At 39.9% G+C, this 26,027-nt stretch overlaps 1 protein-coding gene across 2 annotated transcripts in view; it reads right to left on the bottom strand.

The window, feature by feature from the left end:
• PKIA (cAMP-dependent protein kinase inhibitor alpha) overlaps positions 1-24,874 on the bottom strand; it is a 44,417-nt gene extending 19,543 nt beyond the window's left edge. Inside the window, exon 1 of one of the 2 annotated variants that reach the window (XM_041412681.1) lies at positions 24,761-24,874. The gene's annotated coding sequence lies outside the window, so the exon portion shown is untranslated. Of the gene's footprint in view, positions 1-24,017; positions 24,169-24,760 lie in introns of those variants that run through there. The other variant, XM_041412680.1, reaches the window with a different exon arrangement.
• Between the last annotated feature and the right edge of the window lie 1,153 nt (positions 24,875-26,027).

Raw genomic sequence — 26,027 nt, 5'->3', positions numbered from 1 at the left:
CAAGGTTCAGTGAGTGGGACTCTCCCAGACTTCAAGTCTCTGTTCTTTAAAACCACATAAGTAGTACAGCTCAGACTCAAATCTGTAACGATACTGTTTTAACAGCTAAGGTATCAAGACCTGAAGAGCAGCAACACTTGGAAGGATCTCCTTTGTGGCAAATAACAAAATTGAAACCTCAAAAATGACCCAGAATCGGGTGCAGGAGAAGAAAGCATTAATAAAGAACTCTGTAATGGTGAAATGTGTTGTTATTATGTGCAGTTTGTATTTTATACTTTGCAGTATTTATGAGCATTTCAAAGACAGGCCAAATAATTTCTAACCTAGCCAAAAGAAATCCTTAACATTTGTCACAATATGCTTGAAGACAGGAACCTTAGCAACCTCTTTTGCATGCCCACATTTAAAAAAGAGTTTAATTAAACAGGGAGGAAAAAAGTGAAACTAAGTCCCTTGCTAAATAATCCTTTGTCACCTAGGATCATTTTGTACACTTCGTATTGAAAACTACACACTATAGAGTACTTTTCTGACAAGGTTCCATGTTCTGGAACTAGATGGAAACTAAAAAAAAATAATTGGATTGCATAGATTAATATTTAATTAGCAATTGTGTTGTGTTACACAATCTGTCCATGACACTCAGATTTAAGATGCATTTCGAGATGCAAACCCAGGTACCCTGACAAACACAATACCCAGCCACAATCGAGGAATATACAAGTTCTGCAAACCACAGCTACTTAAAATCACAGTTACAGCTTTGAACCTGATGGCCAAATATTTCTCTTTGCTCCAGTTTCAAGTGAAATTAAAGCTCAAATATTTAACTCATATTCATCTCATGTCCCAATTCTTCATCTAGAAAAAGAAAATGCCAATTTGGGCAATTTACAAGCCAGTGATGGAAGCATATAAACAAAGCAGAATTTTCTGGACTCTCACACAGCTCATTGATTTCAGCCAACCCTAACAAATTGCTCAATAACTTTAAAAGATGGCCTATTAGAAACCACATACAGTAAACATTTTATATTCATGCCAAGAAAAGTTATCCAACCAAACACATATTTCCTGCAGCTCAACTTCTTAATTCTGCCTTGCAACTCTCCCTTTCACAGAAGTTGCTAGCCACTAAGTAAGGTTAGAAAAGCCTAAGAAGAATCTGAACATACAGTTCCTGCCATATGCATAAACTCAATAAAATGTCATAAAGTGTAAGCCATGCTTTCTGGTTATGAGCATAAACACACAGGTATAGCAGAAACAGGAGAACTTACAGAAACCCTTACAAAATTCCTGAGAGGAATTCATGTTGTCAGACTACACAAATCCATCTGTATTTGAATAGCTTACTTGAGCTTCAGGGCCATGCAAATTGCAGATTTCCTCCTTTTTACTACCTGCTGGTGGATAATGAAAGGAAGTACCAGCTGTCTGCTTACAGTAAGAATGCATATGTGGGCAGAAGACTGCTTAAGTCTTCCAATTCTTAAATCCTGGCACAGGGAAAAACCCTTCAAGAGCAAGAAGCACCCACAGATGTGAATTCCTGGATACCATATTCCCCATAAAAGGCAAGCTACAGGTATAAATTCAGAGAAGAAAGGTAAAAATATAAAAAATGTTGCTCAAAATCTGAGGCAACGAAACCCACATCTCATAGTAACTAAGAAAGTGTCTTGTTTGAGTAAAAGCTAAACTTTAGCAATAAAGAGAATAAAAAAATTAAGTAACTGGGAGACAATGAAAAGAAATATGGGCAGAACACAGTAAAAAAGTGCATGAAAACAAACCCAAATGGACCCTCAGACTGAGCAGGAAGAAAATCAACTTGAAGTGTTTCCTGATAGAGATGAGACTTATTTGATTTTTATTTATTTTATAGCTGTCATTCCTCCTGGCAAAAATCTTGGGATGCTGACAGCTATCTGTAAGCCTCTACCCCATCCCAAGTACAACTATCCACCTTTATACTTAGAAAAACATGAAGGACCATAACACCAGAGAAAACTGGTAGAAACCAGTGATGTTCCTATGCAACAGTTTGAGTGTTCAGGATTAGAGAGCTTTGAATATGACTTTATCTACCCGTGTAAATATATGTATGTATACCTGCCAAGATGGGTATCATTAAATATTCACTCCATCTGCATAACTACTTTCATCTAGACATATATAGTAGTAGAATCTGTAAGCTTAGTAGATTTCCCATAAGCTGTAAGAGAACTGCCTTACATCCCAAACCTTTGTCTATTTATTTCTGAAATAATTAGCTTTAAAGAACCACTTGTTCTTGGCTGATGTTCACCCTGCTCTCTCATTCCACCTCAACAGGAGGACAAGGGAGATGATGGCAAGATGAAAGAGTAAAGAACCAGTGGGTTGAGATAGAAATAGGGACATATTGTAGTAATTATGAGCGCCAGCAAAACAGACTCGACTTGGGGAAAACTAACTTACTGCCAATTAAAACAGTTTAGATAGTGAGAAACAAAGACAAGTTAAAGCAACACCTTCCCTCCACATCAGTCCCCTACCTGCCCTCACCCACCCTGTGCCAAGGCTCAGCTTTACTTCTGTAGTTTCTGACTGCTCTAGCCCTCCCCAACACCCAGCAGCAGCCCAAGGGGATGGTGAATGGAAGGTGCAGTCACATTACCCCCTAACAGTTGATGGTCCTGCTGCTTCTTCCTCCTCATGCTTTTCCCCTCCTCCAGCATGGTCCTTCCCATGGGCTGCTCCCACAGGCTCCAGTGTGGGCTGGAGCTCTTTCAGGAAACAGCAGGGAGCTCTGATGTGGCACACACTGGCAGGGAAATACCTACATCTATACCTACTCCACTGTGGTCTCCTCCAGGGGCCTGGAGCAACAAATCCACTTCTTCCTTTTCCAGCAACCTTTGTGTTCCCTCTGCTGTCTCACTATCTTTATTTCTCCTCTGCCTCTGTGTTTAGTTTTTTTTTTTATTCCCTTGCTGAAATATGTTTTCCCAGAGACACCACTGTCCTGGCTGAGGGGCTCAGCTGCATCCTGCAGTAAATCCACGGAGCAGACTTGATCTGTGTCCAGCATGGGGCAGCCCTGGCTTTCCCCACAGAGGCTGCCACTAGGGCACCTCACCGCCAAAACCTAGCCAGCAACAAAATTCCTATCTGTCAGAAGATACTCGGTGGCTATAAATGACCATAAGTACTTACTGTGCTTTCCAGTCTCCCTTAAACTCCACTAACTGCTGAGACTGCCCTTCTTTCACTTTCCCTCACTTAAGACTTAGAAATCACAGCCATGTCAGGATCTCACCCCTGCTATCTCCCAGCTGACAGGAGGCAGGCTCTTTCCAAGAAAAGGCTGTGTGGATAAGCACGTTAACACCATGAGAAATAGACAGGAAGGCACTATTCTCTACTCACCAGCTTCTACCATCACAGACCAAGAAAAACTCAGTGCTCATGATCACTGTAGCTGTGACTTTTACAGCACCAGAATCACTGTGTTTTTCCCCAAGACTGTAGTCCTGTTTTACATGAGAGAGGACAATTAATCTTTTCTGTTATTTTAAATAATATTAATACAACATTAACTTTGACATTTTAAGGTTTCTGTACCAAGAAAGGTAAGAGAGGAGTATATACTTGAAGCTTTTCAAACTTAACAGCTACTTTCAAGAAAGCATTCACTATAGAAACTAAATTACAATTACAAGGTTTTTTTCAAGATCACACCATATTATTCAATTGAACTAATGCCTCCTAGAAGAGCCAGAAGTGCCAAGAATGCAAACACACTGCAAGAGGCAACATGTTTGGTTTTGGGTCTAGACTAAGCATTGATTAGCTTGTTCATAAAGTAAACATTCCAAAAGAACAATAGGTAAAAAGACAACATTTGCCCATATGTCAAGTTTGCATGAATAATTAGAGTATATAGAGACTCATCTTCTCAGTTTCAGATGACCAACATGGGATACTACAAAGAACCTTATGCTTCAGAAATTAGTATGAACTAACCTTTGTAAAAGTAGTGAAATCAACTACCAAATGCAAGCCCTTTTAAAACTTCTGAAAATTTGACTTAATGTAACATTGAAATGTAGGACCCCACCCATGAAATTTGAAGATAAAATACAAATTTCAAGACCAAATGTTGCTGAAGAAAAACCCCACTTAGATTTCATCTCCGTCAGAAGTTCATCCCGACTGTAAAAAACATTAAGGGAAGAAATATGGGGGGGCAGGAGAGAGAAGGCAAAGACCTTTTTTTTCTCCTCCTAACCAATTATGCCCACATTTTCTAACCTGCCTATTTACACCTGGATTGAAAACGTCACTGCACATGTACTCCACAGGCATCCTTTAGGTAAGCAAATTTTAATTTCAGTGCAATAAATTTGAAATTTGCTATCTCAACCACCAAGAATCATCTTTTCTACCCTCCCCTTTAACAAAATTTTCCATTGCTACTACATACCTTATACCTACAGCCTCCTCATGATCCAGTAGAAACACTGCCAGTATTTTCAAACAAACAGCATTGATATTTGCACAGCAGATAACATTCCATATTTGTTTTCACTAGACTCCAATGAATTCAGAGCCAAGACAAAAATGGAAAGGCGAAGTATCTTCAGTTCAGAAAAGCTTTTCAGCAATCTGAATGAAATAACATTCTGATAAGACACATCTTAACTATGCCATGCTCAGCCTCAAAGTCTTTTAAATCCTTCTTCACAAAATGATTCTACCCCCACTACATAACTTGCCTGTTAACCCTTTGTGGGGAATATCTTTAAATATGACTTTCAGAACCAAGCAATATTTTCTCCCTTTCTCCCACTTTTCTTGCTCAACCCCCTGTAAGGATTGATATTCAAACGTTAGCACTCAAATATTAAAATCAATTAAACAAAAAAAAATTGTCGTGAATTATGAAATATAAAAATTTAAACATAAAAAGCACTGAAAGGAAAAAAAATATATCAAGAATCTAACTGCAATAGAAAATTATTTCCCTAGAGACAACTTTTGGATGAAGACTTGCAAACTTTGGGTGCTACATTCCTGTGTGAAGCACTGCTGAATCCACATGTCTTGACATGTGTCCCCTCCTTTCCACGGAGCTATTTTTCATGATGTCATTACAGGATTTACATATTTGTAACCAGACAGAAATTATTTACATGTGACAAGATGTTTTTTGGGAATCACTACAAATCTTCTAGCCATTTGACTTGTATGCCAAAGAAAGCAAACTTATCTGTAAAGTCAAATTTGGTTATTGCCTGAATCTATCACACTACACAACATGATGATTCCTACGTTCATTAAAGTTATTTTTCATAAGTTCTACTTGTGTTTGGCCTACTTCAGGATACCATTTAAGGGACTTCAAAAGTTAATGGATTCAACAGAAAGTAACACCAAACTTAATTAAAACTTTCCCACAAAAAGAAATACTGAACGATTTTTTTTCCTGTCCTTAAAAAAGATACAGCTGGACTGCTGAGAACATGTAAACATGAACAAATTCTCCGAGTCTTACAATCAAAAGAGGATATTATATGAAGACAAGAATAAATTAAGTGCTATGCCATCCTCAATAAAAACAGTAGAGGAGGAAAAGGCATTCACCAAATTCGCTCTAGGAATATAAGCAGAAAGAAGGGAGGGGTGTTTATCATTAAAAATCAAAACAGCTCTCTATAATTCCATGAAACACAAGCACACCTCTTCCACTCACTCATCACATACAAGACCAAACAAATGCTTCTTACCCAATGAAGTTTAGTTGGAACAATTTTAACCAGTTAACTTTCTGGTTAAAAAAATAACCCAGAGAAGCTGAACAAAACAAACCACCACCTGTAATTTGATTAAACAGAGATTATGATTACACTGCCAACAAAGGCAAACTGGTTTAGTCTGATTATTTAGCAGATTAAGATGCCACTGAGCTCTAATGTTACTGCATGAAGTTTTAATGAAGCAGCACAGCATCATGTCTTTTAGATGTTACAACAGTATCAAGCAGATCTTCTAAAGCAAAACCATATGAGACTCAGGTAATTTTTGCTCTGTTCAGTTTCATATTATGTTCTTTTTTCCTGCATTCTTCCTACTAGTCTTGGGCACTCTAAAACAACAGTAATAGAGCAGAGGAGGTCCAGAGACACCATGCCTGATACTAGGTAAGAAGGTTCTTAGAAACAAATTGTGATGAGGTACATCTAGAAGAGTAAGTACTGCAAGTCAGCTCACATGCTTCATTAAGAAAATTACTCTCATTATGCCATTATAAGATTGAATATATTTTTTTCTTAAAACACACAGAGCCAGAAACATGCTATGTCACAAGGATATTTCTATTTGCTTTGAAGAAGACTGGAAAACATTGTGCTAATCATGGTTAACACCAAATAGATAAGGACAGAATTTAGAAGATAAGATCCAATGATAGTTTTGTTATAAAAAACCAAGAATTACAAATAGGAAAAAACAAAATATAAACTATAATGGTGCAGCATGCATAAATAAAAAACCCTGTGCTCTATACAAAGTGCTTTGCTTCATATTATGCCACTAGCGACGTTACTACCAAATATACTTTTTCTTCCCGAGAATTGGGAAAAAAGTGTTTTCTCTATCCAGAATGAATATTTCTTACTAGCTTTCCTTAACAGATCTGTACAGAAAGAGTTTGGCAGTTGTTTAAAATGAATGCACTTCAAGAGAAGAAGCTACAGGGTCTCCTAGAATCATGTTGACAATATTCACAATTAAAAATTAAAAAAACAAACCAAAAAACAAAACACAAGAAAAACCCCAAACAGTCTTGAAATTCCATGCTCTTTAATGGATTTCTGTGGTTTCTTGTGTCATTCCCTCCCAGTACAATATGAACAATATACTGTTATTAATTTAAATTAATTTACTTCCCAGGGTTCTTTTATGTTTCACAGATTTCAGCATGTGATGGAGCTTTTCTTGAATATCTTCTACGTGGGTGGATTTTATAGAAGGATAAATTTAGTTTGCAAGGCCTGTTGTCACATATCTGTGTTTTTCTGCAGCAGAGTAAGGTACATTAAACAATGACAAAGTCATTAATACCTAAATATGGAATTGCTTATTATGTTCATATCTCATTGTCTTAGTAAGAACTTCATATGGAAAACAGAAATCATCTCTTCACAAAAAAGGCTGTGGTCATGTCTTGCAGGTTCAGGAGAAAAGCAGCTTGCCACCACTCTCTTCTGCACCTAGGAGTTTGAGACCCATTTCATCTTGGCACTTGAGCATTACTCTGCTGCATTTGGACACTCTCAGGTGTCATGATCCTTGATCAGCTTATTCCTGTGAAATAAGCACTGTGTGATGGAAAAGCTCAAAGCATAACAACAAAAGCTAAGAGGACTTCCAGAACTGCTCATGTGTTTTACTCCAGCAATCATTAAAATCAATGCACTTAATCTAAGGAGCATGATCCAGAAGTGAAGGTCTCCTGGTCTTCAGCACACAAATCATAAGACTACAGATTTAGGCATCCTCATCTGCAAGAAGGCACAGGACCAGAAAGAAAAACAATTGTGCTAGAAAACCAGTTTCAACATACCTTTTATACTGATGGTTCTGTCCATGGGTTCCTTGAGACTGAGGACAGTCTGGATTCCATGTCTTGTTCTTCCACAGAATGAAGCAATTATGTGGAAGATGAGCAGTGACATTCACTTCTTCCCTACTTCCACACAGATTTTTGAGTTAAACTCAGACCTTCAGTCAGGACTGATAGGTCTGTATAGGCACACTGAGTGAGCCACCACTCTTTGAATCACAGAAAAACTTCGGAAGGGGTATCTGGAGGCCATCAAGTCCAACAACCACTTGAGGTTAGATAGGCTAACTCAGTCTGGCTGCTCAGGGACTCAGAAGAATTTTGAGGCTTTTCAGAAGAATCTCCAAGGCTGGAGGTTGCCCAGGCATTATGCCAAGCTGTACCAGTGTTATGCCATTTTCTAAGTGAAACAATTTCATTCATGTAGCTGGAATTTCTTATTGCAATTGTGGCCATTGCCACTTATCCTTTTGTTGCAGAACTCCAAGAAAAGTCTATAACACCTCCACAACACCTCCTTGGGTAGTGCTGTTACACCTTGTAGTGTCCTTTTCATGCTGGACAAGCCAAGTTCCTGCAGTCCCTGCTTGCTCATGATGTGCTCCAGTCTCATGTTTTCTGTAGCCTCCACTAAACTTGAGTAGGCATGTCAATATATCCCTGTTGCAGCAGCTGTCCTCATGACTGTGATGGCTCACTGGTGCCTCTTAGCAAGTTCAAGATCAGAAAGTCCTTGTTACCAGATCTTAGGTGACACAAATACAAAGAGTCTGGCCAGCAGTTCTAGATACTTACTGTTTTTAAGTAAAATAGGAAAGATTAGAGTCTTGAATTCTGTTTCCTAAAGGCTGTATGCAGTTCTCAGATATTTTCTTGGCTCAAGAGTCCAGCATTAAAAGCACTGGAGAAGTGAAGGGTACAGGAACATTGCTTAATCCATGATTAGTGAGTTTAAAAAGTTATCACCATGTAGTAGGTGAAATACAGCCCTCAACTTAGACACACAACTGCGTCTTGGCAAGACGATTCCCTCACATTAGTACAGCCTGCTCCAGACCTGCTCGTTCCTGACATATAGTACAAGTAACTAAATATTTGCTGCCTAATCACACAACTGCACAGCATTTGTAAAATCAGATTTTAGCTTTCTGCTCACTGGAGCCCAGGTTTACACTGAAGTTGATACGCCTTTGAATCCTGGTACAATGCAAAACGGTAACATTACAGGCCATTAATCTACAAAGGATTAAACTTCAATATTAATCCACAAAGGATGAGAGCTCTAACTCTACACAAGAAACCTGTCCTCTCAGCTTGTGGTCTCATGCAAAGACAACCTGGGTTTCTGCTTACAGACCTGAGACTCCAGGAGGCTGCCTGCATGAGCCAGGCTCTGAAAGATCCAACTGTGAGACAAGACAGCATGTTTTAAATTACTGTCTGTGTAATTAGGCACAGTAAAGGCCACCTTCTCATGTGGAGAAAGACTTGTTAATTACTTTGCTGCCTCTCTTCTGCTGCTATTTCTTGTCCTGAAGGACCAGCTGCCCTTTTCGTCTTTCTCTGCCTTCTGCTCAGAATCTATTTCCCCTTTAGAAAAGGCGACCAATATCTACCTATCCCTCCCCTCCCACATAACAGTATTCAATTAGCAACATACCCCTTGATATTTTTAAGCCCCAAACTGTGCAATGGATTGAGTAACCATTAAAATTTGATTAATTAAGGTTGCAGAAAGTAGAAGTATAATCTGATACAAAATTAATGCAAAGTGTTCTCAGGATACCAGCCTTAATTAACTTTACTGGAGAATTTTCACTGGCTGAATTCTCATCAGGTTACACCAATACTGTCAAAAATATGTAATTTCTCAAGAGAAAATGAGGATTTGCATACTTAACTCCTAAACTTGCAAGAACACACATTCTCTGGCCTTCAGCTTGATGATAGCTTAAAGGCTGCTATGTATTTTTTCTTTTACTACATATACTATTCTATCTAATAAAGTCTTACACACATACTATACCTACAAATTCAGTAGCATAGTACAAGAGGCAGAACAATGATCTCCTTTATAACCTGGCTCACAAGTGAGCCTTCGGAACACATTGGGCAAGCAGGCACTGAAATAAGGTTTTCTTTTTAAAAGAATTTTTGAAGTGGTAAAATAAAAAAACTAGTAAGAAACTGTATCTGTTAACAGCATCTGGAAAAAAAAATTACTTAATTATGCAGTTTTGTAGAGAGGTTTCCTCATTAGTATATTGCAATTATGAACTTTCAAAGCCTTTGTTTTCAAACTAGGAATTTGTGAAGGAAGCTAGGAAAAAAAACCAGTAGCTATATAGTACAAAACAATCACTCAGACATATGGACTGAGCCCAGAGATGACCTTCATATTTACTCTTAGAGAGAAAACAAGAAAGGGGAGGAATACAAACACAGTAATCTGGAACTGCTAGAGGCTGAAACACTCAGACATATGGACTGAGCCCAGAGATGACCTTCATATTTACTCTTAGAGAGAAAACAAGAAGAAAGGGGAGGGATACAAACACAGTAATCTGGAACTACTAGAGGCTGAAATAAAAGGATTCTGCAAAAGCAACTCTCATATGGTGTTCTGGACACAGCACTGCAAAATATGTACTTTCTAAATTGGGAGGGCTTGGGACTTTTTGTTTGGTGTTTGGGTATTTTTTAGTGGTTTCTTTTGGTGGTTTTTATTTTTTTTAAGCTGCTTCTCAGAGACTCCTTGAAAGATCTTGTTCATTATAATTGGTGAGCCTTTTCTTTGCATTTCTTCATCTTGTGTTTCGTAAGCCAATTTCAGGAACTGATTTGAAAGACCCAGTCAGCATGCTCTGACTGAAACAGACATAAGAGGTTCTCTTCATTCTACTACATAACATGCATAAGGCACAGCTGGCAGTCTCCTGTTTTCACAGGAGTCAGGATTTCATTGTATCTCCTACAAGAGGAGTAAAAAAGACAGTGGGACACTAAAGCACTTCCTTGATTTTTAGGCAATATGCTGATGTCTGGAAGCATCTTACCCTGTTGTAGATGGAACAAGGAGCTGTAATGGAGAACTGCCTGTACCAAAGTTTAAAAAGCAAAAAGACAAATTAAAACAAAGTTCTTATTGTCCAGTACAAAGAACCAAGACACACAAAATAATGACAAGAAATTAATGAGGTGCAAAACATTTAAATGAGGCAAACAAAGTGATGAGTCATATGGAAAGAAACAGAGATGTCCAGTTTCAGTGTTTCAACAGTTTGACAGTTTCACAGCAAGAAAGAGACCATTTTAGTGGATTTAATATGTAAGTTTGCATTGAACAATTACATGTAAACAGACAAAAGTGCACTAGTCATGCAGGTCTTTTAGATGGTCTGGGAGAACTCAAACTGCTTTGTGCTGCCTTTGAATTCTTCTAATAAACATTCTTAGTGAGCCTTAGGGAGAGGTCTTTTTAAGGCACTGTTGAGAAATTTGCTATACTTATATATTCTGAGTACCAACACTTTTGAACAAGTAAACTTAGTATGCATTTCTTTGGTTTCAGAGTTTTACTCAAAAGAAAGATTTGTGTCAAGGTAAGTTATCAGTAGGAAAACAATTCTTTCCAACTGGTACAAAACAGAAGCCATATGACATCATGCAGCTCTCCAGATATTCACAGCTCTTTTGAGCACTTCTGAATTCTGTTTCTGCTCTCTGCTGTAGGAAAAACTTCCATCTTGCTTTTATTTCTTGGCAGGGCAGGTCAGGGAGGCGGTGGTAGTCAGGGAAGAGACAGGTAAGGGAACACTCACAAATATTGCAAAGCATTGCAGAGACAGAGCAAAAAAAGGGAAAAAAACCACATGCATTTGACTTCAAGTAGATGGTCATTGGTATTTTCTGAGGAGGCAAGACTCTTCACTCCATCTTTTAGAAATCCTTTCACAGTGGACACAGAAGGAGCTGCTTACACTCTGGGCCAGTACTATGATCTAAACAGCACTATGAAGTACTTTTTGGGAAGTTATCACACATATAGGATATAGGACAAGTACGAAAAAAGCTGCAGTGGGTAATTCATACATCTGAATGCTGAACCTACCACTGTGTTTGTCTGGCATAGGGGAAATAACATCAACTTCAGTTTTCATTGGGTAACATAGGCTTAATAGTGTATTTCTTGTAACCTCCAAAACATGCAAAGCCAGCGTGTCAGGGTCTCTTTGACATGATCGTTTTTTTCATTAACCATAAGTGATTTGCATTAATTATAATCCTGTCTTTCAATATACTTTACACTTACAGCTTTGCTTTTTCTACTCTTTTGCCTGGGATTTATCAGATCAACAGACCTTGGTAACTAAGTCATTATATTCACCTTTTTTTGCAGAAGATCTTAGATTAGCTTTCTTTTGACTTCTGTAATTTCCTTGCTATTCCAAAAAAATTTAAGTGAAGAGTACATAAGCATGGAAGAAGGAATGGTGAACAGTTCAATTTAAATATGAGTGACAGTGTTGGCCTTTTTAATCAAGTTTATCCAACAATGTGGGACAAATGAATTCCACTCTTTTTGGTAGCATATATACACATAGTAAGAGAAAAAGACTAGAAAACTGGTCACAGATGCCATCTGAAGATGAGACGAATACCACAGAAGTTCCATAGAAATAAGTGGACATCATAAAAGACTTGTAGAAAAATCTCCCTTGAATATAAAAACTCTCTTACCAATGTCTTCTCCTAGGAAGCTTGAGGAAGGAGTCAATATTATTAGTTATTAGGTGAAAAAAAGTGTTTTTTCAAAAAGACACTTCAGCCTCCTCAAAGCACCTGGCAGAAAGTTTGCATGTTGAGGTAAGTCTTGTAACTGCAGCTATGTACTTTTTATTCCACTTCAGATAGATGGGAAAGCATCAAGTACATCCTCTTCCAAGCAATTATGGAGATAGAAACTACTATGCCAAAACAGGTATTTTCATCAGAAAACTAGGGCTAAACCACACTTTCTGATAGATCCTACTAAATCTGCTCCAGTAAATGAAAGGTTTGAATTAGTACTCAGTGCAAGTAGCAGACTGGCTTTTGTCATTTCAAAAATTATAAGAAATTTCAAAGAAAAAAAGGTCTGTGCATAGAAAAAGCAGCAAAACATAAGTCAGTAGGACCAAACAATAAAGTTGCATGTTTCACAATTACTTTGCAGATTTGCCATGATTAAATGTCAGGATGGAACCTAGGCATTCCCATTCTCTGCACCCTCATTCCAGTTTCCATGGAAAGGACATGCATGTGTGCACAGTCCAAGTAAGTATGCTGTGGATCACCCATGTGCACATGGTGAGGCACTCAGTTGGTACTTCAGAGCTTATTCCAGTCTTTGTTTATTCCTCTTGTGTTCAGAGGCAAAAGGATTTTCAGAGGATGATAAAGGATCCTTCGGGAATAACTGGCTATTGTCAGATATAGTTGTGTGCAGATTTCCCAAGTGAAATCAAGCAAATAACTGCAAAAGTAAGAATTATGTTTTCATCAAGTTTGATGTGAAGCTCTGGAAGCAATCAGTAAATAGGGAAGGAGAAATACAAAAAGGAAGTAGCAGGTGTTCTGCTTTGGTTAGGTTTTGAACAATCAAGCGCTTGAAGGAATAAAACTTGAATTAAACTGGTAAGAGTTAGCACTTTCAGTTAACAGACAAGCCAGCATTCAGCAAGGCCTTGCATGTAAACTTCTTTATTTATAGAACCACATGGATACTGACTTTAGTGCTGGCTCACTCTCAGATATCATTCATTCCACCTTAAATAACCAACAATTTTGGTCAAATGTGTCTAAAACTATCCTCAAGGTAGGACAGAAGAGACTCTTTTTACAGAGCTGATTGTGAGCAGGTATGTAACAGGCACTTCAACGAATTTACTTTATCCCTAATAGGCTTCTTTTCTATCTCTATACTTGATCACTTGTAAACCTAAGAGCCTGATTCAATGCTTTCAGTAGCTGAAAGGATTTGAAAAACCATCTTTTCTGATTCCCATTTTACATTAACTTCCCACAATTAATGCCTGTATAGCTTTTCTTTAGCTTGCTTTTAAGCTTTCAAAGGCTGCTCCTGTATGGAATAAACCCTTATGCTTTGCTGTTTAATCCTACTGTATATTTTCATGCTTCTCTGAATACTTTTCCCTTTAGTGATATATCAGCTAGGTTAGATATAAACAGTCTTCAAGCCAAATATAAGATTTTGGCTTTCAGTGAGTTGGCTAGTTAGAGAGAATAGTAGAAACCCTTATGAAAACCCAATACAAGCCTTTGCTCCTTAGCTTATAAGAGGTGCTTATGCCCAAACTGTAAGATAAAAGAACCTAATTAATACCCAAATACACATGTAGGAACACATACACATGCAGGAAAGAAAAAAAGGAGAGGAAAAGGTCAGAGCAGAGATCATGGCTACCTTTACTTTGGATTACTCAAATTTTGTTATTACTGATCTTCAAAAAAGGAACTACTCCTTCACTCACATTGGGCTCACAATTGTTCCACAGAGATGGCACTTCATATGGAAGAAGAGAGAAAAAGTCAGCCACTGGACAAAAAACTGACACATCAACATTACTACGTGTACAAAATTACGTTTTTAGATTTTATGTTTCTGACTTATCCAGAAGGACGTACATTAGATCCACCCTCCCATTCTTCTGGCGACATTTAACTCCTATTAACAATTTTCCAACCTGTCCACAGCTATATCCTTACTTACAAAAGGATATCTTACAATAGAGGAGTGTTGGTGACAAAATTAAAGTCTAGTATTTTGGCCATGGTTATCAGAATGTTAATTATGTTATAAATTAGCACTATATAGGGATAATCCAGAAACTTAAAGTGCTAAATTATGACTTATCATGGATTTTCACATCATTCACAAAAAGCCCCACATGTAGAAAGTAAAACTACTGAAAGTATCTACACCTGTTACTATGAAAACCATGATACTCCAAAATATTTCTGCTTTCCTGAATAAGGCTTTTAAATATGCTTAAAGATAGAGCTAAAGTAGAACATTTGACTGAAATTACTGCTCCACGAGCAGAGCAGGAATACTTCAGAAAGTGGGATGGGAAGGTGAAATTTCTTCAACAGAACAAATGGCAGACATGAGTACATGTTCAAGAAGAATGTCACAGAAACAACATTAGCTGAAAGACAGGTATCACAGGATGCACAGAAAGCTTCCACTATTTTCAGCAATTTGAACAGAGAAAAGCCATACAAATTAGCTAAAAATCTGGCCTGCTTCAACAGCAGCCACATCAAAGGAGAGACAGGTAAACTAAGAGGCTTCTAAAAGGAGAATTTATTTTCTAAACAACAGTCAAATCACCTACTGGGAAATGGCATCTAACCCACAACAATTCCAAGAACAAGTTTTGCCTTGTTCAGAAGAACAAGTTGACATAAGTAAAAAATGCACAAGAAACCTTGACAACAGTTTAACAGTCATAAAACTGTCCTAGTCCTCAGCAGAATTCAGAGACACTGTTTATCTCAGAACAGAGTGCCACTCTAATCCTGCTGATAACCATGCCATACAAAAAAAAAAAAAAAAACCAAAAAAAAAAAAAAAAACCAAAAAACCAACGAAAACCAAATCACCCAAACTCAGAAACTCCATACTTGCCACCAAAATTCATGCAAGAATATAATTATGAAAAGATGACACTGAAGAGCAGCCCTGAGAGTGTAATGAATCATTACCAAGCACAGAGACACAGGCAACTGTTCCTCTCAAGAGGAGCTGCATAAAAGAGCTCACTTGCCAGAAACATGCTTGGATAAATGAAGTGCTCAGGTGCTGCCTTAGGCTCAAAAAATACACAACGTTCAGATTACACAGTCTGGAAAGCAGAGGAAACTTAGGATGCTTTTGGCACTTCTTTTTTCTCCCACTGCAGTAGGAAATTAAAGCAACAAACCACCACAGGAAGATGGACATTTATTAGGACACTGACCTCAGAACACTGCTAAAGTTTTCCTTCTATTCTGCCTTGTAGCTGGCTTAAGAAATCATATGCAATTATTTAAGGTGTGTAAACTGCTACTCTCCAAATAAATGTTCAAGACAGTAGTTAAGAAATATGGTGCTATCAAGAGAGACAGAACTTTAAACTCAAAAATCTTGCACAAAAAAATTCAGTAGAAAAAGAGACTTGCAAAACGAGTACCAGTCCCTGACTTAGCCAAACCAAGAAAGCTCGAGGGGGATGGAGGAACAGAAATGCAAAGAGTGGACCTGGAAGACCTAGAAAACTTACACAAAATATATTTGCATAGTGTGCTATCCCACTAGAAACACTGCTTAACAAGCAGAGCAGCAGTCTGTAACGGATGAATGGTCTTCAAAAATTGCTTCTATGAGGCACAAAAGTGAAAGAGAATTTTCTGCCTGGAAGGAAACAGCACGGGTCAGCGTGCTGCAGCAGTCATCAGAAATCAGTACCTTTTTCTAGAGACTTGCATAAGTAACTCCCTGATCTGCAGCCTTATTGGCTATACAACTGTGGGAAAACAACATTTAAATAACAGCTTTCATCTCTTATTTCCAAATATTGTCAATGAAAATGGAAGTGCTGAAAAGTATTTTGAGATCTTCCATGATGAAAGGGGTCACATAAATAATACATTTCTCCAGTATCTGAGAAAAGGAGGATAACAAAAATGTGTTTCTTCTTGCTCTCTGGTCTGTACAGCAATTCCCTAAGTGTGCAGAGTGTACAGCTGAAAAGTATCTTCTAGAGTGACAATTAGCTAATGAATTATACCATGCAAAACACTTTCAATTCCTTCCTTAAATGCTAATGAAGTCATTCCCCAATATTAGCTAATATTAAAAGCCTGCTGTTACATGAACATGTAATGAATGCTGAAGTATCAGCGAGGAAGTGATATTACATGCTTAAATTTCTTATATAGTATCTGTGTTCCTCTGGGTGCAGGCTATCGTGTTCATCTTCTATAAATACCCATTCAAACTTTATCTGTTCTGGAGATGCTTTGTGCACAAGTTGGGGATGACTGAAGGCTTTGCACCTGTTTTTCACCATGTGAAGAGAATATTGCCATGGCCCCAGCCAGACCTAGTGAAGTAGTACCACATTAGGTATAGACAGAAAAATTAGACTTTAAAAGGACACGTAGCAGTGGTGGCATTATTTCTGCCTATTGTCACTTAGAGTGAATGACACTAGCATCAATACAATTCTTACTATCATATTATAGCTGCCATTCAATAAATCAGCACCTATAGTCTCTGCAGACAAATAACTCATAGGAAAAGGGAGGGGAAAGTGTTCCATAAAACCTAAAGCTATTCAGAATAACTTAAGAGAACTCCCTGTTCAGGCCAAATACTTTGCTTGGAAAAAGCTTTGGTGTTTGTAAACATTATTAGCTTAGTATATAAACAAGTATATGATAAAATGGGCTTATTTCACTGACAAAAAAGCTGTAGTTCCCTTAGGCTCTAAAGGCATGCTGTAATCATTTTGATAAGTTATGTCTCTTTCTCAAGTCATACAGCTTCTATATTTATGCAGACTCCATTCACATCTCTTATCACGCTTTGACTCCACGAGACCTTACAAATAACAGTTACTTAAAATGCAGTAGTCTATTTTTGGTTTTGTGTGGTTTGTTTTTGGAGTTTTTTATATAAAGTGTTTCACATTATGCCTGCCTTTTAGAGTCTGAATTATTTTCACATGCTCCAATTCTTATATGCATTAACAAGTCCTATTCACTTATTTTCTGTTTCCCATGCCTGAGCTCAAAAACATTAGCCCAACCCAGTAAAGCTGCCATCATCCAACTACTGTAAAACAAGAGTAATACTAAACAAAGAAAAGGTTTATGACTGAATTAGTCTGTAAGGCTACACACTACAGTTTGTACTTTCCTACATTTAAAATGCATTTTTGATATCCAGCTATCAATTTTTAATGTCTCCTGCTAATGGCACCAGTACCTTAATGTCATGGAAACATATTTTTGTACTGGTCCTACAAAGAAAAGGAACCTCGCAGGGACACAAGAGGTCAGTCCAACTGAAATGTAAGGAGTAACTGGAAAAAAATATACATAGTGAAAAAAATGGGAAAGAAAAGGGACATAAATATGAAATTATTGCACTATTAAATAGAGTTTCTAAATCCTGCACGTCAGAAATAAATTGTCAGGAAGTATAAAAACAGTGTCAAAGAATAAATCAAATATGAACTAGAGTCCATATGTACAGAAAGGGTGCATATAGTAAGACAACTCTGTTTTGGAGAAAAAAAATGCAACAGAAAATCTTGACTCGTGAGAAACTGAAAAGGAAGCAATTGTTTAACATTACTCACATCATGTCAATTAAAAAGGCGCCCAATTAAACCACTCGGCAACAAATTTTAAGGGAAAACAAAGAGACTTTTTCCTTACACTCCACATGCTCTGAATCATGCCAAAGGACACTGTGGAGCCTGTGAACAGAAATCAGATCAACCAAACATGCAGCAAGGACATGATGTCTCCTGCAATTAATCGTAATAGTGCAAACATTGCTTTGTGCCCAGGGAACTCCTAATCAATGCTGAGCACCAAACACTGGGAGACTCTATCAAAAGATGATTACTCCACCTAATTTAGTCATTACTTCTCTAAGCACCCTTTACTGGAATCTTGCCAGCCATCTTTATTTAATAACAGACTTACATTCTTAAAAGCTACATTGTAATATGCCACAGAGTTTTTTTTCTTGAACAAGAAGAGGTTTTTGCCCATCCTATAGAATTGGAATTGGCATCTGACAGTCACCATTCTAGTATGAGCAACTATTTCTTTAACTTATTAGCAACACTAAACTCAAACAATCAATGCCATCTGTCATGTACCACAGGAAAACAAGGTTTCAAATTTCATTAAAAACATCACAAAAATCCAGAGCTACTCATACTACTAGTTATGAGGAGGTTTTGATAAACTTGAATGAAACATCTTTTGTTCCTTTTTTGTTATATATTTATTTCAGTGTATAATAGTGGTGTCTTGGAATTCACTAGCATCATACAGATAGCAAGAACTTTCTGTGCCTCAAGTGGGCACCTTGGGAAGATTGAAAGTAGCTGAGTCTGTTTAGCCTGACTGCACTTTCACATTTACATCTTAGCAAACTGACCCTTAACATCCAGAATTTTTCTTGGTCTGCCTGCAGATACGTGGTTTCAAAGATGAAATACATTTTTAACTTCCACTTTGACTGTGTTAAGCAAAAAAACCAAAAAAATCCCAAAAAATAAAAAAATCCAAGACAAATGTAGAGAGCTGCAGATCAGAAATATTAGGCAGGACTCTAGAAATTCTTTGAAATTCAAACTGAGAATCCAAGTGACTCATGAGATTGAACAAAGAAAACAGGAATTGATGGAACATTTATGCACCTAAACTTAATTTAGTGAGCTTGGAAATTACTTTCCTACGGCAGAAAGATACATACATATTCGGTAACAGTCTTGGTAAAGGTTAAAGTTCTGCAATTATTTCCTTTCCCTTGCTTTGTGAAGTGTGAAAGGGCTGTTGAGCTTGGCCTCAAGGAATTCATTTCAGCTGAGCACAAGACTTACTAGTGTATATAATCTGAATGCTCATGATTTTTGCAGCTCTTGGGGTTGTCTAGTTATCCAAAAGGCAGCAGGCATTTCCACAGAACACCTTGTGAAGGATTCAATGACAGCTCACTTGATGAGCATCACAATTTTGACTCTTCTGTGGAGTTTACCTCTCTCCTACCTGCTAATGACCGACAAGCTAAGTCAAGATGCTGAACAGGAATCAATTTAAGGCTGCTGCTGAAGTAATAATATCCTTTACCAACATGATCCACAGTATTTTAAGTGAGGTTTCACATGTACTATAAACAGCATCATGGAAGGACCATTAATAAGCATCTGTGCTATTTTAAAACAACAGGTGGTGAGATCGTTTCACCAAAGTTATGTGCTCACCATATGTGTAAGTGGAAATACTGTAGGAGGTAGAAGGCAAATGAGTGAATAGTTAGCAAATATACATATTATATAATATATATAATTATATGGATATATTAAGATCTATATGATCTCATTAAAGCTGCAGCACATTTCATGGGCTAGCTAACAGCTGCCAAAATAACTTCAATATACCTTTGAATCCTTTGGAATAGTTGCTAGAACAAAAACGTGACAAAAAGAAGCAGTCAGAGTAAGAGAAACTAAGACTGTATGTTGGCATTAGACCCATTTGCCTCTAACATGTGATGAACCATTGGGACATGAGTGCAGACAAGGATACAGAACTGTGCAGAGAGCAGGCAGTTGCCATAAAGGCAAGTTAAATTCCTCATGAGTCCTGTAAAGCCAAAGAACAGCAATGCAGCCAATTTTTTATTTCATTTTAATAAGGTTAGAAAAAAACCCAAATTCTGCTAGAGAGAACCACACCCCAGCTGACATGGAAATTCTTCTACTGCAGCTCTTCCTCACAGTTCATGTTTTATACTTAGTTCGACCAGGGAAGAAGAGCAGAGATACCCTGGAATCACTTTACAATCACAGAAATGTGACCAGCTCAGAAATGCAGCGTGTCTTCAGTATTTTAGGGAAGACAAAACCCACTATCATATCTTATTGGTTCTACGATAAGAATTAAAGGAAAAATAAAAGAAATTTTTTGTTCTGGCACTTGGCTGGGACATTTGCACCAACTGTCCTATAAGAGTTCATTTTGTGTTACTTTCTCCTCCTATATCATTATATTTTGAGACTAGAAATGTACTAGAAACATACAGGTCTTGTACAACCAGATCCTTTATTTTATAGTGTTATCTTAATAAAGTAATTTTCTAAGAGTAGACAATATTGAAGTTTTCTCAAAGCTAGTCTCTCAACACATCATGAAAGCAATACATATAAATAGATCCATACTTTTGCTGCTGTTTACATGCAGTCCCCTTCAAGGGAAAGGCTTCAACCAGCTTTCTTTTGCAAGAAGCATACATGAACTCGGCATTTCCATCTCCATATTTCATATTAAACTCAGGGGCTCATTATCCAGGTTGTGAAGCACTGACTTACTTGAATGTGTCAAATTCAAAATAAGATTATCAATACCTGTCTTGTTGCCACCACTAATATACTATAAATGGATACAACTCTTAGGTCTCTTTAATGATTGCTACCTTTGCAGTTTACTGAGCACGCACATAAAGATCCTCTATTGACAGTTAATCCAACAAGGAATCCATTTGCATAGTAGGAGACAAAGTTTCAGTTTGTGCCTGGCATTTATTTTCAGAAATAATTTCTTTCTCTCCCAGAAACACGAGCTATTGCACATGAAGGACATGCATTTTGAAAGTGTGAATGCATTTCTTCAAAATAAAAATGGTATCACTAATGCTGAAATATCCTTGATTGTTTGCACATGCTAAAGTTTTAAGTTAATTGTGTAATATCTGTCCCCTCCTACCCTGCTCAAGCCTTTTTAAATAGAATTCTTAAATTGGAAAAAATAATCCAACTGAAAGCCTAGTAACAACACAAGTGAAAAATGACCTGCTTGCTCTGAGGCATGGTTATTTCAGTTAGTTCAAACAGCACTTGGTAACATCACTTGTAAAATTTTCATAATAATAGAAAATATATTCAACTAAAGTGTTTCATCTCAGCCCTTGGAAAGGACCAGAAGTGAAATCAAACCTCTGCAACTTCAAGTGCATTCAAGGTCACTGGGGTTTCCAGTTTGTTCTACTAAGGAAACAAGCCTTTTGCAAACATTCCCATCTGGTCCCCACTAATAAAACTGGGTAAATGAACCTGCCGGTTCAAAGGCTGACAGCAGCCTAGAAACCTCAAAGATAATTAAGCTCTTGCATATCTAAAGAACAAACCCAGATGAAGTATTCCAAAATAGCAGAACCTCTGAGGAAAAAGACAACCAAATCTCAGCTGCTACCCAGTCTGTCTGGCACCAACCAGCTGGCCAACTAGGCTGTTCTTCCAGTCACTGGTGCTGTTGCCCCAGACCAACCGAAATAAAGATGCTTTCCTTTGGCTGGCAGAAGTATGGAAAGTTACAGTAACAGAAGGAGCAAGAAGAGTTGTGGGAAAGAAATCTGTAGGCAGTAGATTTACACCGCTTACACCATGGAACTAGACTCGCATTGATAATCAGGTATACTTTTTCTTCTATGGACACGTGCGCATTACACCACCTGCCTTTAGAGTACACAAGATAAAAACAAAAGCAATTCAAGCTTGCAGTGGCGTTCTTGGTCTTGCTTCATCTCTGTTACCATATTAAGAAAAGTTAGTTTTTTAAGAATAAAGAGTCTTGAAAAATTAGGTTTGCCAGGAAGCATGAAGAGCTAAATTTGCTGTGATAACACTGTGTCAATATTAGTGAGTAGTCATACTAACCCTAGCTTGCACCAACGGCCTGGGGGGCCATTAGTTGATTTCTTCACTCTGGTAAAGAAACTGACTTGATATGGATTGGGCGGCCTAATATGTGAAGCATCTGAACCCAGCTACATGGTTTCTTTTTTAAACCAAATGCAACTAGAGAAGAACATTGCAGCTCTGAAACTGTCTGCCATGCTTAATTCTAGAAAGAAAAAAACAATAGAAATGTCCTAACCAATGCTTCACAGTTTTTACAGGAACAAAATAAATGCATGGTTGATGAAAGACACAAGTTTGACAAAACTTTGTTGGTTTTTTCTCCTAGTTTGAAATACATACATTACATGTACAACAACTTAAAGCAACAAGCCTATACAGGATCATAGTTAATGACTGTGCCCTGAAGAAAAGATCTGTCTGGTGGACTGATTTCTGACTCTGCAGTTCATCACTCTTTGTTTCAGCCTTGTGAAAGCTCAATTGTTTTTTTATACACATTTTCTGTCTCTGTAGCTGTCACTTGCCTTCTGTGTACCCAGCAACAGTACAGACTGCATTTAAATATCTTCCCAGAAATAATGACAACAAATAAAGCAACTCCCTGTTACCTCCCTAAGGATTACTTGTGCCACTCTAGCACCATGACCAGAGGCTTCAACCACAACCAAAACCATCTGAGCTTCTGTGAACCCTTAGGTAACAGGATCCTCGAAGATGAGCTACAGGTAAATAGACATTGAATAAAAAAACAACCTTCAGCTTTCAGTATCCTGCTTCCTTTTTCATTAAGAACAGATTAATTCCCAATTCTTTACTTCCCAGAGACACAGTCATTGCTTTCATTTCCAAACCACACAGAGCCATTAACCATTACATACGCAGATAGTGTCTATTCTAATGAGCTGTCTCTGCACACCTCCTGTATTGCTATACCTGCTTTAGGGCAAGTTTTCTTTTTTAAGCCAGAACAAACTTAAAAAATAAAAACAAACCAATCAACAAAAAATAAAACCAAACCAAAACAACCCAAAAAGAACCACCAGTGTATCAGGCACAAAAATAGGTCAGGCAAATTTTTTTACCTTCTCAATTCCAAAATACCACTCATTTGATGTTAAGACCTATGCATGTACCACAATGTGCAATGTTAACAGCCAAGCTAAATATGCATACATTCTTGTTTTTTTCCGCTTGTACAGGTAACATGATAGAACAGCAATTCACTAATTCTTCCATTAACAAACAAATGCATTTGAATTTTGATGCTGTTTTGATAAAAACATATAAAGGGAAAAAACCACGCAAGTCGTGATAGAAGACGACAGAATCCATTTTGGTGTAAGGGCCGGTTCCCTAACTTCTACACTCTTTAGTTTCCTGTGTTCGGCGACTTCCAAATCCAGGGATGTGCATGAAATTACATCTTTTTTTTTTTTGCTTCTGTTCCCCTGAAGCCCTTCTGCCCTAAGATGTCTTCCCCGTCACTTGAGGCACGCGCATCGGCCCGGGCAGAGCGCGGGCAGCGCGGGGCGCAGTTCCGCACCTGTCGCATCCCTCCCGCTCTCGCCCCCGTCCTGCGCTACGCCACCGACACGGTGCCCCGGCGCGGGCACGGAGAGCAGCCCGAGCGGCAGCTGGCACCGAGCCACCGCACATCCTGGCCATGGAAGATAAAACGCACCACTGTGGCGCTTCAGAGAGCGCAGCCTTGCCGCTTTTGGGATAACCACGGCAGAAGGGAAGAAAGGAGAAGAGGAGGAAGCTACGAGCCCCAGCCCCGCTCCAGAGGGTGCCCGGGCTGGGCAGAGGGCAGGGCCGGGGCGGGGGGCTCGCAGCGGCAGCGCCGCGCTCCTCCAGCCGGGCAGCGCCGCAGCGCTCGCCGCCCGCCCCCGCACCCGGCAGCTCCCGCTCACCTTTCAGCGACCGGCTCAGCGCATCTTCCTCCCTCCCTCCTTCTCTCCCTCAGCGGCTCACTGGTAGCGGCCCAGAGCCCTCGGGCTCGGCGGGTGCCCGGCGCTGTTCCTCCCTCAGCCGGCGGCAGCTCCCGCTGTCACTTCACCCCCACATCCCGCCGCCGGCGGCGGCAGCTGCTGCTCCTAAATTCACGGCGCTCCGGCGGCATGAAGTCATCCTCCCCGCCCCCTCCGCGGGCCGCCGCACTCCGCTCCCGCCGCGGAGGGGGAGACGGCTCCGCCGCCCGGCGGCCCGAGCCCCGCGGGGCCCTGCCTCTCCACCCGCCCCGGAGGGAACGCCGCTCCCGCGGGAACACCCGTGCCCGACTGCCCGGGAGCCTGCGAGGGGCGGTACCGTCTCCCGGGTGCGGTGGCGGTCCGGGGGACCCTCCCCAGGCACGGCGGCGGGATGGGCCGCTCCGCCCCGCGCCCGCCGTGCCCTCCCGGGACTCCAATCCGCGGGCGCGGGCAGCACGGCGCTCCCGCCCGGCCGCTGGGGCCGGCCCGCTCCGGCCCCGCTGCTCGGCACCGCCCGGCCGGACCGCGCTGAGGGCGGGGATCGCGGGACGGCAGCTCCCGCCGCGCTGCGAGGCCGGAGCCAAGGGAGAGCGTTCCCGGGGAGAGCTGTGTGCCTGGGTCTCGCCGTTTGAAGGAAAATTGGCTGTAATCCCTCGTGCTCGTGGGCGGGCTGTTCCTTCTCTCACCTCCCGGCCTCAGGACGCTCCTCCTGAGCTCGTGCCCCTAAAAAATGCAGGGCTCCCTGGGATGCTCCAGGAGACCTCCTCTGGCAGTGGCTCCTGATCTGTGCCTGGAAGGCGACAGCAGAGCACAGGCACTGTGCTCAAGGTCACCTGGGCAAACTTCCCCCTTACCAAGGGCGTCCTGATATTTCTGAGACCCAGCAGTAGGCAGCATTTCTATTTTTGTTACTTACAGAGTGCTGTGCACGTACTGAGTGACCGACAGGCTTGTAAAGAAGGCCGGATTCCTATCACAGTTTACAATCCCATGACACATCCCATGTGCACGACAAGCACAGCTATGTTGGTACATAAACAACACCAGACAGTCTGGTTTGGATGTCACCAAATGCATGTCACTGGTGCATGCCAAATCATTGTAGTCTGAGAGCTCTTCATATCTTAAGAGCAAGTCAGGGTTGTGTCTGGTCAAGAGAAGCTATGCTGGATGAGCTCCCAGGAAAAACAACCACAGGAGTTTCCCAGGTGCTGTGCCTCAGCAAGGTTTTGGAGTAGACTCGTGTTGGAAATGTTGATGGTCTCCATTGTGGTAAGGTCTGAAACATGAAGAGCTGCTTCAGTGGCAGTGGGTATAGGTAGGAAGATTGTATGTAGTGGTAGAGGAAAACAGCAAACATAGAGTTCTTAGTCTCTCAGATAAAATACAAAAGCTCTGAACCTAAGTTCCCTTTTGGAAATTCATTGTGTTTATTTTTATGGAGGTTTATGGTATGGCTTTTCACCTGTGCAGTTCTACAGTTGCTCTGTTTTGGGCTGCTCCTGTTTACTCCCTGCTTTGAACCTCTTCTGTTGATTGGCGTTGCAGGCCTGAATGCGCAGCACCGGCAGCATCTCAACAGTATTTCTTAATCTCAGTTGATTTGGCAGTGTGTTAGGTTAGGTGATTGTAGGTTCTTCTCCACATGCACAGAGGAGTTTAGGGGCACTTGGGCAGGTGGGAGAGCCAGGTCGGGCAAAGGGAGCCCATGCCCAGCCTCTCCCAGGGAAGCCTGAATTCCCATGGAGGTGGGGGACACACCCAGCAGTCAACCAAAACTTTCTGTGTGGGTGTTACTGCCTAGCGTCGTCAAATGGACAATGGAACATTTTGGGATTAAGATTTATGAGATGTTCAGGGAAAGAACCAAAGATGAGGAAAGGAAGGGATCAAGGTGATATAAGAATGCGCGCATGTGAGAAAATAGTGGGATGAGGAGGTAAATAGGGAGGT

Source organism: Onychostruthus taczanowskii, unplaced genomic scaffold (assembly GCF_017590055.1).
Source record: "Onychostruthus taczanowskii isolate IOZ18803 unplaced genomic scaffold, ASM1759005v1 scaffold4, whole genome shotgun sequence".
In the NCBI taxonomy this organism is placed as follows: domain Eukaryota; kingdom Metazoa; phylum Chordata; class Aves; order Passeriformes; family Passeridae; genus Onychostruthus; species Onychostruthus taczanowskii.
Note: the sequence above shows the minus strand (reverse complement) of the source record. Positions and strands in the feature narration are given on the sequence as shown.